This window comes from Chionomys nivalis, chromosome 11 (assembly GCF_950005125.1).
Source record: "Chionomys nivalis chromosome 11, mChiNiv1.1, whole genome shotgun sequence".
NCBI classification, from domain to species: Eukaryota; Metazoa; Chordata; class Mammalia; order Rodentia; family Cricetidae; genus Chionomys; species Chionomys nivalis.
This window is the reverse complement of record NC_080096.1, coordinates 41,989,899-42,004,898: the sequence shown is the minus strand read 5'-3', so window position 1 is coordinate 42,004,898 and position 15,000 is coordinate 41,989,899.

Sequence of the window (15,000 nt, the reverse complement as noted above, 5' to 3'; positions counted from 1 at the left end):
TCAACCTTTGTCCTGCTTCTCTTGAATCTCAGGGCTTCTTGGAAGCATCATCGGGCTTCATGACTTGAATACTGGTCCCTCTACAGAGCCGTCTTTCCCGTGTTGTTTCTCCATGATCTCATCGAACCTCACCATCCCCCGTAGAGCTCCTCTCTATCCTCAGAACCAGGTACCAGAGCTGTGGGCTGGCATTCTGTCCTCTTACAGGGTTCTTGTACATAGTACTGAAGGATCTTCCAATGTCAACAATGCTGAAGTCTTTACATGTCTATTAGCATTGAGGGTATGATAGTGTCCCTTCCACATGAAAATTCAAAATGACAATTATTTCATAAAAGATAAAACTGACAGGCAGAGAGGAATTGGAACTAGGTCTTGTCTCAGTCACTGATGAGACCATCCAGGGTAAGATTATTAGAGAGCCCAGTGTTGCCCAAGTCGTCTTGTGCATGCCATTGCTCTCATCCTTGCCTCCTGTATTATTTGTTATATGCCTGCTTACTCTAGATGGCTTCTTCCCATGTCCTTCAAGGTGCTACAGAGGAAGGACACCCTTTCCTGCTTCTCTTTACCAGCAGGAGGCATTAACCCAGTCTGGTCTGCAAGCTGCTATTTGACTTGTGCTTTTGAATGTATTTCAGGTTTCTCCATTCCCTCCTTTATAACAAAACCCATCTGATACACGTATTTTTATCAAAGCTGTGGTGCATGGGAAACAGGGATGCCTGTGGCGAGGAGATCTTCCTGGGAACCCTGGAATGCCAAGAAGCGGCATGAGATGGGTTAGTATGAGTCATGGAGGAAAAGGTGCCACCAGGGGATATGAGACCTGCCAAGGAAAATAGCAATGAGCAAACCTCTGGCCTTTGTATAGCACTCTACAGTTTATAAAGTGTCTGCATAATTTTGTAAATGCATCCTCACTGAAGGCAAGTTTACATGTTCCTAATATTACTGTTATTTTGCAAAAAAGAAATGGTTTGCTTGTCAATCAATGATTCCTAAATTGTTCAGATGGTATTAAAAGTCTGACTGGCTCAATGATTCTCTTAAATGTTACTACATATAAGAGATCCATATAAGAGTTTGGCCCAGGTAACATGATAAACTTTTTTTAAAAGGCAATTTTCAGCAGGGCATTGTGTTGCACACCTAATGTCCAAGCATAACAGAGGCAGAGGCAGAGAGATGTCTGTTAGTCCAAAGCCAGTTTGGTCTATATAGCACAATCAAATATATGAGCCTGGGGGTCATTCTCATTCAAACCCCCACAAAAAAGTAGATAAAAAGGCAATTTTCTCTCCACAATTAGTCATTACATTTTTTTTTTTTAAATTTAGTTTTGTATCCTGTTTTACTCTGGACAACATGTAAGTGAAACACACACACACACACACACACACAAGCACATGGATGCAGGTACCCTCACACATATCCAAACTGAGTATGTGTGAATACGTGCGAAATGCATCCTTGAAAGATTTTTTTTTTGAACCCCCAAACCTCAAATGATTTGTTTAGTTTTTGGTCATCAAACAAGAGCACTTGTGTTTCCATCCCTCCATTTGGGGGCTGGTTTGCTTTTGGACAGGCTGAGTAATGTCTAGCAGAGCCTCCTCTGTTGCAATCCAAATACGCTCACATTGTGCACTTAGACCCAGCCGGAGGAAGCCGAGACCCAGGAAGCCTGCCAGATGTTTACACTGCCTTTTCGTGGAAAGCTAAGCTCTTTCGTTTTGTGTGCATATTTATTGAGCTGTGGAAGTGATGTTTGAACAAAACCCATCCCAGGATAATGAAGGGGAAAATGTTAAGAGGTACTGATCTCTATCTGTTGAGTGATGGCCTGGCTTTCTGAGAGCCAAGGGACTCTTGGTTTCTTGATAGACATAGGGCACAAGATACAGGTTTTGGATGGATAGCCGTGTGGTTTGCAGGAAAGTCAGAATCTTCTAAGCTTTGACTTTGAGCTTGGAACATAGGGTCGGTCAGTTAGGGCTTGAGTCAATATTGCTCTAGAGAAGCCACATCTCTGAACCCTTGTTTTCCTATGGCTTCAGTTCACCTTGTCTTTGACTCCTATTAGATATAACGCCAATGAATTGGTCAACAGAGTGCTGGTTCTTCCAGGAAGCTTGGTTGCCTTCTGGCCTGCTAGGTCATGGGGTCCCTCTGGCACTGGGGTTCTTGGGATCCACAGAGGGACCAGGCTATCTCAGGACCACGGCTTTCACAGCCAGTTCCCCCTTTATTGGCCTCTGGTTGCTTCTCATAGCTTTCCTCATCTTTTCTTGTTGCTGTGACAACTCAGGCGCCAACTGGAGAGGAGGCCCTTTCCCTGAGAATAAACATGTTGATGGGATATATGGAACTTGGAGCAGGAGCTGTGGCCTGTGTAACTGAAGAAGAATTCCAGCCCAGTTACGAAATTAGCCACTGATGTTCGGAAAATGCGAGAGTGCATATTTCACTTTTTTTTTTTTTTGCTTCCTTTGGTGCTAGCTTGGGCTAGACCCTTCACCTAAGAGGTCCCCTCTCTCTCTTTGCTCTGTCCCTCTGTCCAGCCAAAAAACAGCACTGAGCAGAAGATAAAGCAAGTATTTCCTGTTCAGATCTGCCCAAGTTCCATCTTGGTCTCCTAATTGCCTTGCAGTGTGACCTTGAACATGAGCTAAGAGCTCTGAACCTTAGGAACGCAGAATGGTGTGATGGTTAAATACTTGAAAAATGGCTTCAAATCCTGACACAAATGTTTGTCAGCTGTGACCTTGAGCCAGGATTGACCATACTCTGCCTCAGTTCCTTCAGCTTTGGGATGACTTTTATCACTGCAGACTATAATGGTTGTATAGATGGTGGCAGATGCATGAATGGATGGATGGATAGATAGACACAGAGAGACAGACAGATGATGGATGGATGGATGGATGGATGAATAGATAGATAGATAATAGATTGAGTGGGCCAATACTTAGCACATAGTCAATGTTAAATAGTAACTTGTAGTCACTATAATTATTACAATTAAATCTTCTACCTATAAAATGATTAGTCATGATCTCTCTCAGCTAAACTCAGCTTCTGTTTTCTTCTTTCTTTAACTGTAAGTTATTCCTGCCCTCCTCCCCGCAAATGTTATTGTCTGTGGTGGTTTGAATGAGAATGCCCACTAATAGGTTTATATGTTTGAATGCGTAGTCCTCAGTTGGTGAAGGGTTAAGAGGTGTGGTCTTGTTGAATAAGTTGTGCCACTGGAGGTGGGCTTTGAGGTTTTGAAAGCCCACACCAGGCCCAGTCTTTCTCTCTCTTTTCTGCTCTTGTCTACAGAGAAAGATGTAAAGCCTCTCAGTGACTTCTCCAGCACCACGTCTTACTGCACGCTGCCATGTTCTTCACCATAATAATAATGGACTAACAGTCTGAAACTGTAAACAAAACCCCAATGAAACACCTTCTTTCATAAGAGTTGCTTCGGTCATGGTATCTCTTCATAGCAATAGAACAGTGACTAAGACACTATCTCAAGGCATCATAAATATGAATCAGAAATCAGGACTCAAACTCATCACTTTTATTGCCTGAAAATAGAGCTTTGCCTAAGAAACATCCCTTTTAAAGGTGGTGAGCCACTGAAACTTGCACGCATGCCACAGTGTTCCCATAGATAACAGAGGTGTGACGGCAGCACAGGCAGCGGTTTTGCACCTCACAGTACTTGCTGACTGAACACCTGGTAGATACATCTGGTTTCACAGGCAGCTTCCAGTGACACAATGAGATAATTGCGTTTCTTTGTAATCCCGTAGCTGTCCCCTGCTTGCTTTCTTGGGTCTGCAGATCTCATTGCTTGTCTCCTTCTAGCTTCGTATTTCTACCAGGTGACTCCTACTGAGCAGTAAATAAGGGCTGGTTACAAGATAATTGGAGTCACACTTGGAGACGTTCAAATCCAAGCCCTTGGCCAAGTCTGCCTTTGCTGGGACAGGCAGCGGCCTTGCTGGGACAGATGGATGCCTTGCTGGATTTCCCCAGGACATCTCATGCCCTTCCTTTATGTGCTTTGCTGGGCAGGCTTCATTGTTGTGCTATTGTTGCTTGTTCTTTGCTTTCATGGGATTTTTTTGAGATGGTAAGAAAAGCTTCCTAGAATGAGTCTTAGCTCGTCCTAATCCCGTCCAAGACTCCTAACTTTCCACCAAGAATCCCTCTCCCTTGGCATAGACTGAAGTTGGCTTTGCTGGGAAAAACGGCCACTTGCTGAGCTGAGTTATTGAAGTGAGGGGTGAAGGAAACTCGTTTATTCAGGTTTTTTAGTCTTCTAATCACCTGGAATAACACTTTGCACACGGGGGTGTTTTCCACAGTTGCTCCCAGTGCCCACAGCTGTATTGTGAACGCTGTTTAGTTGGTGAAGGTTCTGAACCAGAGAAAGATGACCGCGTGGCTGGCACTGCAATAGGGGAACCGGGGTTCAAATGCAAAGCGGATGAAGCCTCGGGCTCTTTTTCTTGCCCTTGCTGGCCATCCCCAGGCAATCCTCTGTTGCACGGATGTGTGTGTGGGCAAAGAAAGCCTTCTATAAGTTGTGTGGCAGTCAGCTTTGGCTTTGTTGGAGTGAGTGAGTGGTTCTGGGTTTTGTTTGGTTTTCACCACGTGCTATTGAGCTGATCCGTGAGAAGTCTCCACCGCTCCGACTAAGGAGCCTGGGACCAGGACAAAGCAGTTGACCACAGCTTTCCCAGGCCTTTTCAGAGTTCATGGCCTTCCTGGCCTCTGTCATGCCCCCTCGAAGTGGCTGCTTTGTCTACATTCCTCTGTCTTTCTCTGTAAACAGGACACCCTAGCCCATCTATGCAACTCGCGAGAGAATTTGTAAACGAAGAGCTATTGCGAAGTCTCCTTCCCCACTTATCCTAATGGAGCACTGGCGTAAGAGGCCAGCTTTTCCCCCTCTGGCTCACTGCTGTGCAGTTGTTAATCCTGCAACACAGTAAGGTTTTCTGGAACTTGGGCTTTCATAAAAGTTACTATCAAAACCACTTTTGCTGCTTTTTAAAAGGCCTTTCTTCTTTTCTTCCTCCCTTCTTCCCTCCCTTCTTTCCATCCTTCTTTCCTTCCTTTCCTCCTTTCTTCCTTTTTTTTTTTTTTAAAATCATGTGTATGTGGGGAGAAAGAGTACCTCCAAAGTTCAGAAGAGGGTGTTCAATCTCTTGGAGCTAGAGTCACAAACTCTGCCTGACATGGGTACTGGTAACCGGATTTGGCTTCTCCACAAGAATAACAAGTTCTCTTAACTGCTGAGCCATTTCTCTAGACCCAAAGGCAGTGCTTGGTATGACTTTGATCTTCACAACCTCTGACTTTTGTGATGTTCGAAGACCTCATCTTATTTTCAGGGCCTAGTGCTTGCTTGATACCAAACTGAGCTTTGTGACATACTTGATGACAAGACTGTAGAACTCCCTAAACCCTAAAACGTAGTCTGTAAAACTTCCTAAATCATGAGGGTTCTTCCACAAATATCTGCAATCCTCTAGCTTATGAGCACATGGAAAAAGCATACTTCCCATTCGTGTTTGCCTATGCTGGGCCTCTAACTATTCTGACCAATATGCCAAAACAACAACAAACAAACAAACAAACAAACAAACAAACAAAAAAACCAAGCAGCCACCAGTACAAGACCATCAAGGAGTATCTTTCTCTCTCAAGAAGACTGCTCTCTGCCTGGGGTTCTTTGTCCAAGGCTAGGACCTGTAAGTGTTGGCATGTCTATCTGTGCAACCACATTGTTAAGGTATCATGGATGTTGCTCTCCTAGGAGACACCATGTTATTGCAGAGTTCTCATTCCTCTGACTCTTACAATATTTCTGCTCCTCTTTTGAGATGTTCCCCGAGCCTTTGGTGTGGGAACTGTGCTATAGATCTATCAGTTGGGGCTGGGAGACCTGGGTCATTTGTTCTTTACATGTTAACCAATTGTGGCTTTCTGTCATGGCCCCTGTTAACTGCAAAAAGAAACTTCTTTGCTGAAAGATGAGAGCTACACTTATCTGTGTGTATAAAAATAAGACTGTAGAATGCAGTTAGGGTTATACTGGTTTAGTAAAGTGGAAGCAGTGAGTTTTCTAAGATGTATGACCTCACTAGATTTGGGTAGTTAGCTAAGGTTCCAAAACCAGGCATGAATTCCCTTCTGTTGAGCAGGAAGTAAGTTTAATTAGACAGTTGGTTACTACCAAAATATGATTGCCATTATTGTATTCTTAGGCATATCTTGCCATGCTGGTCATTGTTGTGGTTCATAGGCATCACAACTAGGTGGGACTATTGGTTGCTTCCGGCCCGTGACAGCTTGCACAACACCATCTGGTACAATTAAAACTGGTCTTCAGAGAGGAGGCCTTCAGGTCAAATCCAGCTCAGATCCTCTGAGTCCTGTGTCAGAAGTCCATGATATACTTACCAGTAGGGATTTACTAACCAATGGTAATAGTCTATATTCTTTTGGGAGTTTCTTGGATACCAAAAACTCAAAAAAAGGTTTCTTATACCCGCTTTTGAAGTTTTTGCTAGATTGTCTATGGCTCTTGGGAGTAGCTTCATCAACCCAAGTGACTAACTTTATTACTCTATCTATCTATGTATCTACCTATGTATCTATCTATGTATCTATCTATCTTCATAATCTATGTATCTCTATTTGTATATCTACATATGTGTATATTATATATAATTTTAGGTAAGTAGAAATAATCTGGTTCCTTATAGATTTTCCAAACATCTTTAGCATCATTTATCCTTCTTCCTCCCCTCTTCTTCTGTATTGACCTCCTTTCTCTCTCCTTAATTAAAGCCCTTCCCCTCTTCCCATGTCCCTTTTCATATAGTACAGGATGTCTCTGACTTACTATGTAACCAAAGATTACCTTGAACTCTTGATCCTCCTACCTTCAGCTCCAAAGTGTATGATTACAGGCATATGTCCCTATGCCACCATGGTTTGGTCATTGTCTACAAATTTATTAACCATTGATAATTCTGGCCCAAATTTATTATTATTGTTATGGTTTCTGCCTGTCTGTTTAAACTTCTATTTTAGAAAGCACTAAAAACTTGATAACTTCTAAATGACAGAGATATTTACAATAGTTCTGGAGTTAAGGAAGTATAAGATGAAGACATCAGCAGATCGTGGCAAGGCCTTGCCTCTGCCTGTGTGATGGTACCTCAGCACAAAGATCCAAAATACAAATTGAGGGAATACCTTCTAATTGTGCCTGTCTGTTGTCCCATGGTGATTTTTCTAAGCCTAATGTTTTTCTGCGTTCACCAGTTGGTTTGAAGAACTTTCCTTCCCCTGTCATTTGCTTTCTCAAATCCATATAGACTTATGTTAGCAATTTTATTTTTATACTTCACTGGATTTTAAACTTCATGTATCTATTTTGAGGATCAAGTTGTGTCATCATTGGCCACCACTAGTTATCTTCCAAGTCTGTCTCACAAACTCCATCTCTAAAATTTTATTTCCACCTACTGTGGCTGATTTTAGAGTTCCCTCATTCAGGTTCCTTGGCTCAGATTTGCCCTCTCCAGCATTAGTAAATCAACTGTTGCTAAGGGGCTTCGGTTTATTCTTTTTCAAACCGTGCATGCAAGGTTGAAAGAATGAATGAGTATTGTTTTTAACTTTCTGTCTGGAATGACTAAATCCCTCTGTTTGGCACGAGCCTCAACTAACAGAAAGAAAAGTATCTGTTATCATTCGCTGTAGGCCACTGTGAGTTTTCCAATAGTAAGGCCAAGTCAACATGGAAGAAACTATTGATGTGTTTGAATTTCACATAGACATTTCCCTCAGCGTACCTTATATCCCATGGTCTTTCACCATCCTCTAGAAGACTGTGGTCTTGCTTTTCTCTATAGTTCTTCATTCATTAAGAATGTCTCTGCTTAAAGATGATAAAGAGACTTACCCCTTCTGTCTAGGTAGTGAATCTCATGGAAAAGATCAGGAACCTTGCTCTAAGGACCTAGGTTTTGTTTTTTATCTGTGCAAGAAGATTCATGACCTCGGGAAAGTGACTTATCCTTACTGAGGCTCACCTCCTTCATTCTAAATGGGCCCAGTAGCATTGTGATCTAAAGATAAACCAGGATAGCCAAAACAATCCTGTACAATAAAGGTACTTCCGGTGGCATTACCATCTCTGACCTCAGACTCTATTACAGAGCTACAGTAATGAAAACAGCTTGGTATTGGCACAAAAACAGAGATGTTGACCAATGGAATTGAGTAGAAGACCCGGGTTTTAACCCACAAACCTATGAACACCTGATTTTCGACAAAGGAGCTAAAAGTATACAATGGAAGAAAGAAATCATCTTCAACAAATGGTGCTGGCATAACTGGATGTCAATCTGTAGAAGAATGAAAATAGATCCATATCTATCACCATGCACAAAACTCAAGTTCAAATGGATTAAAGACCTCAATATCAATATAAACACACTGAATCTGATAAAAGAGAAAGTGGGAAGTACTCTACAACACATGGGCACAGGAGACCACTTCCTACGTATAACCCCAGTAGCACAGACAATAAGGGCAACATTGAATAAATGGGACCTCCTAAAACTGAGAAGCTTTTGTAAAGCAAAAGACACTGTCATTAAGACAAAAAGACAACCTACTGACTGAAAGAAGATCTTCACCAACCCCACAACAGACAAAGGTCTGATTTCCAAAATATATAAAGAACTCAAGAAACTACACTTTAAAATGCTAATTAACCCAATTAAAAAATGGGGCACTGATCTGAACAGAGAATTCTCAATAGAAGAAGGTCAAATGGCCAAAAGACATTTAAGGTCATGCTCAACTTCCTTAGCGATCAGGGAAATGCAAATCAAAACAACTTTGAGATACCATCTTACACCTGTCAGAATGGCTAGAATCAAAACATCAATTATAGCATTTGCTGGAGAGGTTGTGGAGAAAGGGGCACACTCATCCATTGCTGGTGGGGATGCAAACTTGTGCAACCACTGTGGAAATCAGTGTGGCGGTTTCTAAGGAAATTCGGGATCAACCTACCACAGGATCCAGCAATACCACTCTTGGGAATATACCCAAGAGATGCTCTATCATACTATAAAAGCATTTGTTCAACTATGTTCATAGCAGCATTATTTGTAATAGCAAGAACCTGGAAACAACCTAGATGCCCCTCAACGGAAGAATGGATAAAGAAAGTGTGGAATATGTACGCATTAGGGTACTACTCAGTGGTAAAAACAATGACATCTTGAATTTTGCATGTAAATGGATAGAAATAGAAAACACTATCCTGAGTGAGGTAACCCAGACCCAAAAAGATGAATATGGTATGTACTCACTCATAAGTGGATTCTAGCCATAAATAAAGGACATTGAGCCTATGAGATCCTAGAGAAGCTAAATAAGAAGATGAACCCAAAGAAAAACATATAGTTATCCTCCTGTTATTGGAAGGTAACAAGATTGCCAGGCAAAAATTGGAAACTTGGGGGTGGGGATGGGGTGGGGGTAAGGGGAAATGGGGAGATAAAAGTGAGAAGGGGAGGATGGTGAGAGCTTGGGGGAATGGGACGGTTGGGATGGAGGCAGCATGGATATGGGAGTAGGGAAGTATATATCTTACTTAAGGGAGCCATTTTAGGGTCGGCGAGAGACTTGACTCTAGAGGTGTTCCCAGGTGGCTGTGGAGATGTCGCTAGCTAAATCCATGGGCAGCTGAGGAGAGGGAGCCTGAATTGGCCCTATTCTATAGCCATACTGATGAATATCTTGCATATCACCATAGAAACTTCATCTGGCGATGAATGAAGCTAGAGACAGAGACCCACATTGGAACACTGGACTGAGCTCCTAAGGTCCAAATGAGGAGCAGAAGGAGGGAGAACATGAGCAAGGAAGTTAGGACGGCGAGAGGTGTGCCCATCCACTCAGACAGTGGGGCTGATCTAATGGGAGCTCACCAAGGCCAGCTGGATGATGGAGCATGTGATCAAACCGGACTCTCTGAACGTGGCTGACAAGGAGGGCTGGCTGAGAAGCCAAGGACAATGGCACTGGGTTTTGATCCTACTGTATGTAATGACTTTGTGGGAGCCTGGTCTGTTTGGATGCTCACCTTGCTAGTCCTGGATGGAGGGGGGAGGACCTTGGACTTCCCACAGGGCAGGGAACCTCGACTGCTCTTTGGACGGGAGAGGGAGGGGGAGGGGAATGTGGGGAGCCGGAGGGAAATGGGAGGAGGTGGAAATTTTTAATTAAATAATAATAATAATTAAAAAGAAAAGAAAAATCTCACTTTGCAACTGCATTGCAAGTTTTGGGGTGCTTCTGTGCCTGAGTATGTGGCACTTGGCATCCACTTCTCTCAGATGCTCTTTTTTGACTTCATCATCTCTTTGCTGACATATCCTTCCTGTCTGTTCAAGACTCTGCTGTTTTACCTCTGGCTTCTGTGAAGCCTTCTCCAGTAGCATGTTATATGCCCCAACATCTCATTTTGTTTTGACGCAACAACAGGAAAAAGTACAATGTGACAGAAAGCCGCCATTCCTCAGCTGAGCACTGGCCCCTGCTCTGCCCTGCCCCATACACCTGGATGCTTCCTTTCATAGCCTTAGTGATAAATAAGCATTTCTTTCTTTCTTTCTTTCTTTCTTTCTTTCTTTCTTTCTTTCTTTCTTTCTTTCTTTCTTTCTTTCTTTCTTTCTTTCTTTCCTTCCTTCCTTCCTTCCTTCCTTCCTTCCTTCCTTCTTTCTTTTCTTTTCTTTTCTTTTCTTTTCTTTTTGGATTTTTCGAGACAGGGTTTCTCCGTAGTTTTTTTGGTTCCTGTCCTGGAACTAGCTCTTCTAGACCAGGCTGGCCTCGAACTCACAGAGATCCACCTGCCTCTACCTCCCGAGTGCTGGGATTAAAGGCGTGTGCCACCACCGCCCGACTGAGCATTTATTTCTTTGTATAATAATGATCCTCAGCTAAACACCTATTTTCTGACTGAGACTTGATCCATTGGCTCCCTCAAGTCTTCTTTGCAGGGCATGAAGGGATCCAAGTACCCTAAATACTTGGTCATAACCTCTATAGAAGGTATGCATGTCTGGGTCACCCAGTGCACTTTCCCTAGATATGAAAGAAGAAAACTTTTATAGATGGCAATAGGGACTGTAAATGCTAGAAAACATATATTAAAATAAATAAAAGAAAATATTTGAAGCAATAAATTAAGAAAAGAAGTCTTATGAGGCTATTCAAACTTTACCTTAGTTGTTTATTGCTAGTAAAAAAAATCATCCTTAGTTATACAATTTGTAAACTTTTACAACCAGTTCCATTTTCTTGATCTCATCTCCCTCCTGTGCCCAGTACAACCTGGGCTGCAGGTTCTTAATCTCTGCTCCTCCAGCGTAGCTCCTCCCACTGCTCTGCCTGTCTCAAGAGGCTCTTTCTGCCTGAATGCCATGCACTATCACAGTTCAATGCTACATGGAAAGTTTCACCTGCCACATTTTCGGTGGAATCAATCCAAAGCACCGCCCATATGCCAAGGCTTGCTATGCCCTGCTCTCTGCACATTGCCTGCTGTAGAACAGGCTCTGAAGCTTACGCCACGTCTGAAGGAACGGAGATGGGGTTGTGTGGCAGAGTCCTCCTATGTTTACTGTTGCAGAAACAGGCTTCGAAGCTTTGAACACCGCATTTTCATTTCATCTCCACAAGAACCCTTTGTAGTACATTTTACCCTTAAATTTCAACTAAGGACCCTGGAGATGGGGGAATGAACAACTGGCCAGCAGGTCACACTTCGTTCAAGCAGAGAAGCTTGCACATGAGCCACACTCTCTCCAATGCTCATGCTCTCATCCCCAAACTGAGCAAGCATTTCATAGATAGGATGGAGATGCCACACTTTTCTATTTCTCTTCATCGGACTAGATACCAGGACACAGTGGTCAGATTCTTGGTTTTACTATTTATCGTCGCTATGCACTTGACTAACTTTCACAGGACTGAGCATCACATCCTTTAGAAGGTATTTCCTAAACCCCCAGTCCTAATAAAATGCCTTTTCTGTGTCTTCCTATTACAGTCTGTAAATATCACTAGTATTATATTCAAATAATCAGATCAATATTTATTAACCCTTTCTACTATGCTATAGCCAGTGCATGGGACACAGTAGATACTTCATTAAATGTTCATTAAGTTAATAATAGAGAGGAGATTAAGGCTTTTTACCCTGTGTAGTGCTTACTTTTCTGACCGAGAAAGAAGTGCTATGTCAGAGATGGCCTAAGCATGACACAGGTACTGCCATTTCTACTTCTCTGTATCCTTAACAGACATTGAGAATCAATTGCCTATCTCATCTTTGACACCCTAAAAAATTCCTTCTCATTGAAAGATGTACTTACTAGCCATGAAATTATTACCATCCAGATTCTAGACATCCAGTTCTTGGCATTCTCAGAGCCTGGTCTCTCTCATTTAAGGAAGTATGGAAGTACAAGATCCTCTCTCAAGGTGAAATACGTGGCAGTGATGGATGACATTCTCGCCACTATGTCACCCCTGAATTTTCATCACAGCATTCCTGATTTGACAAGTGATTTACCATCTTGGACCAGGGAAGGACTGATGGATGAATTGGTCTTCTGTGCATGGCTGTTGGGCAGGAAATTAATAAGAATGCCGGCTGACATGATCTATGGGACTGTAAGCTCATTATGTCTGATTAACTTCCAGCCTTTCACTCCCCTCTGACAGCTACTGGGCCTCAGGGTTTCCAATAGCAACCATTTCCCTTCCTCTAATTGATTGCTTGGGTCTCCTGTCATGAAACCAGACCCTCCCACAGACTTGTCAGGGTGAGGGACCATTCCGCATCGTATTACCTTCTCCTCTCTGGCAGTAGGAAGGTGAGTTCCTGCTTTGTCCTAGTGGCGTTGACAGTTGAAGCCCTTTGAACTTAGAAAACAAAATGTGAAGGGGTCAATTCAGTCCAGATGATCAGGTCCTCTTAAAAAAGTTTTTTGAAGATTTATTTATTTTATTATTTTATGTGTGCAAGTGTTTTGACTACATGTATGCGTGTGTACCCTGTATGAGCCTGGTGCCAATGAAAGTCAGAAAAGAGTGTTAGATCCCCTGGGACTAGAGTTACAGACAGTTGTGAGCTGTCGTGTGTGTGCTGAGGATCAAACCCCGGTCCTCTACAAGAGCAGCCAGTTCTCTTAAGTGCCGAGCCAACTCCCCAGCTCTAATGGAATTACTTTTATTAAACAAACACAAAGTGACCAGTTTATGGAATTTTCATATATGTGCACTACTGGACTTTGTGCCTCCAAAGCTTTTATCAGACCCTTACTGTAAGCGTTCAGTGTGGAGACGACAAGAGACGTCAGAGGGTAGGTTGCTAAAACAAGGAAGAATGAACTTATTTCACAGGCCTTTTCAACATACAAACAGAAGTACAAAGTCAGGCCCTAAAGCATATATCCAATGAAATCTAAATGTTAGTATTTATGTTCACATGTACACATTACACACACACACACACACACACACACACACACACACACAAAGGATACATACTCTTCAGGTAGCTACTGTATCTTAAAACTAGACTAAGTCTCCTTTGTTATGCTGAACACCCTGCTCTGCTCCCCCTAAAACACAGTTCCTCAACACTACCCCCTACTGTCTCCATCATTAAATCACTCCCTCTCAGTAGAAGCCAAAGGTTGGGTCAGAGTATCTTCTCCAACAGCTTTTCTGCCTAGGTCTTTTGTTTGCTCGCTTGTTTGTTTGTTTATAAAAGAGTTTCAAACTGAACATACAGTATACTTCTTGTCAAACAGTTTTAGTTTCTTGCCTTGCAATCTTATGCCTTCTCACTCTATGAACCAAGGACTTCCAGGACTTTGGAAAGAAGCATAACACCTTCCCAAGGTGACTTCCAGTTTGTCCTTCCTGGTGCCTTCATTGCCAGCCTTCAGTTCCATAAGCCAGTCTTTTCCAATTTCTTTCTCATTCTTTCACTTATTGTATATCTGTCTTTAGTTCTCATCGATTCCCTATGGCTATCTTAATCTTTCATTTACCACTTATCTATCGTCTGCTTTTCTGTTTGTTCTCTATCTAAATCTATGAGATCATAGGAAGCAGGCTGAATTAACCACAGGCTGAGTTAATCATGAAGCATCCTGATTCTGTAAAGCCAAGGGCCTGGATCTGGAATTCAATGGGAGGAACCATACAAACCTATTGCAAAGAGAAAGAAGAGAGGAGGGACAGACAGACAAACAGACAGACAGACAGACACACACAGAGGAGTGGGAGGGAGAGAGAGAGAACCCCAGCTTACTACAATTTACATTTAAAATCCTACGGATTATTAACATTCTAAGTACCGACGTTGAAATATTTATAAATCAAGATTCAAATATACGTTCTGTTTAATTTTTAGTATATTGGCTATAGTAACTCACACGCACACATGGTTATATTTTTATGAAATGAAAGAAAAGAAAGAGTTATTCAAGGAGTCAGCTTTGCTCTCCCTGTAGTCAGCTTTTAAAGATATTTCTCAATTGTTGGCGGTGTGTCTGTGGGGAGTGGGAACATGTAGCTTCTGGCTCCCCCCCGAAAAAAACATGGTGACTTGTAGGAAATGAGTTTCATAAAAAATTTCCAGAGTATTTTTTTTTTTTTTTTTGGTTTTTTCGAGACAGGGTTTCTCTGTGGTTTTGGAGCCTGTCCTGGAACTAGCTCTTGTAGACCAGGCTGGTCTCGAACTCACAAAGATCCGCCTGCCTCTGCCTCCCGAGTGCTGGGATTAAAGGCGTGCGCCACCACCGCCCGGCTGTATGTTATGGTTTTAATGCCAGTGTTGCTCGAAATCTGTGTGTATCAACAGATTTATGTTGTATAATACTCAAT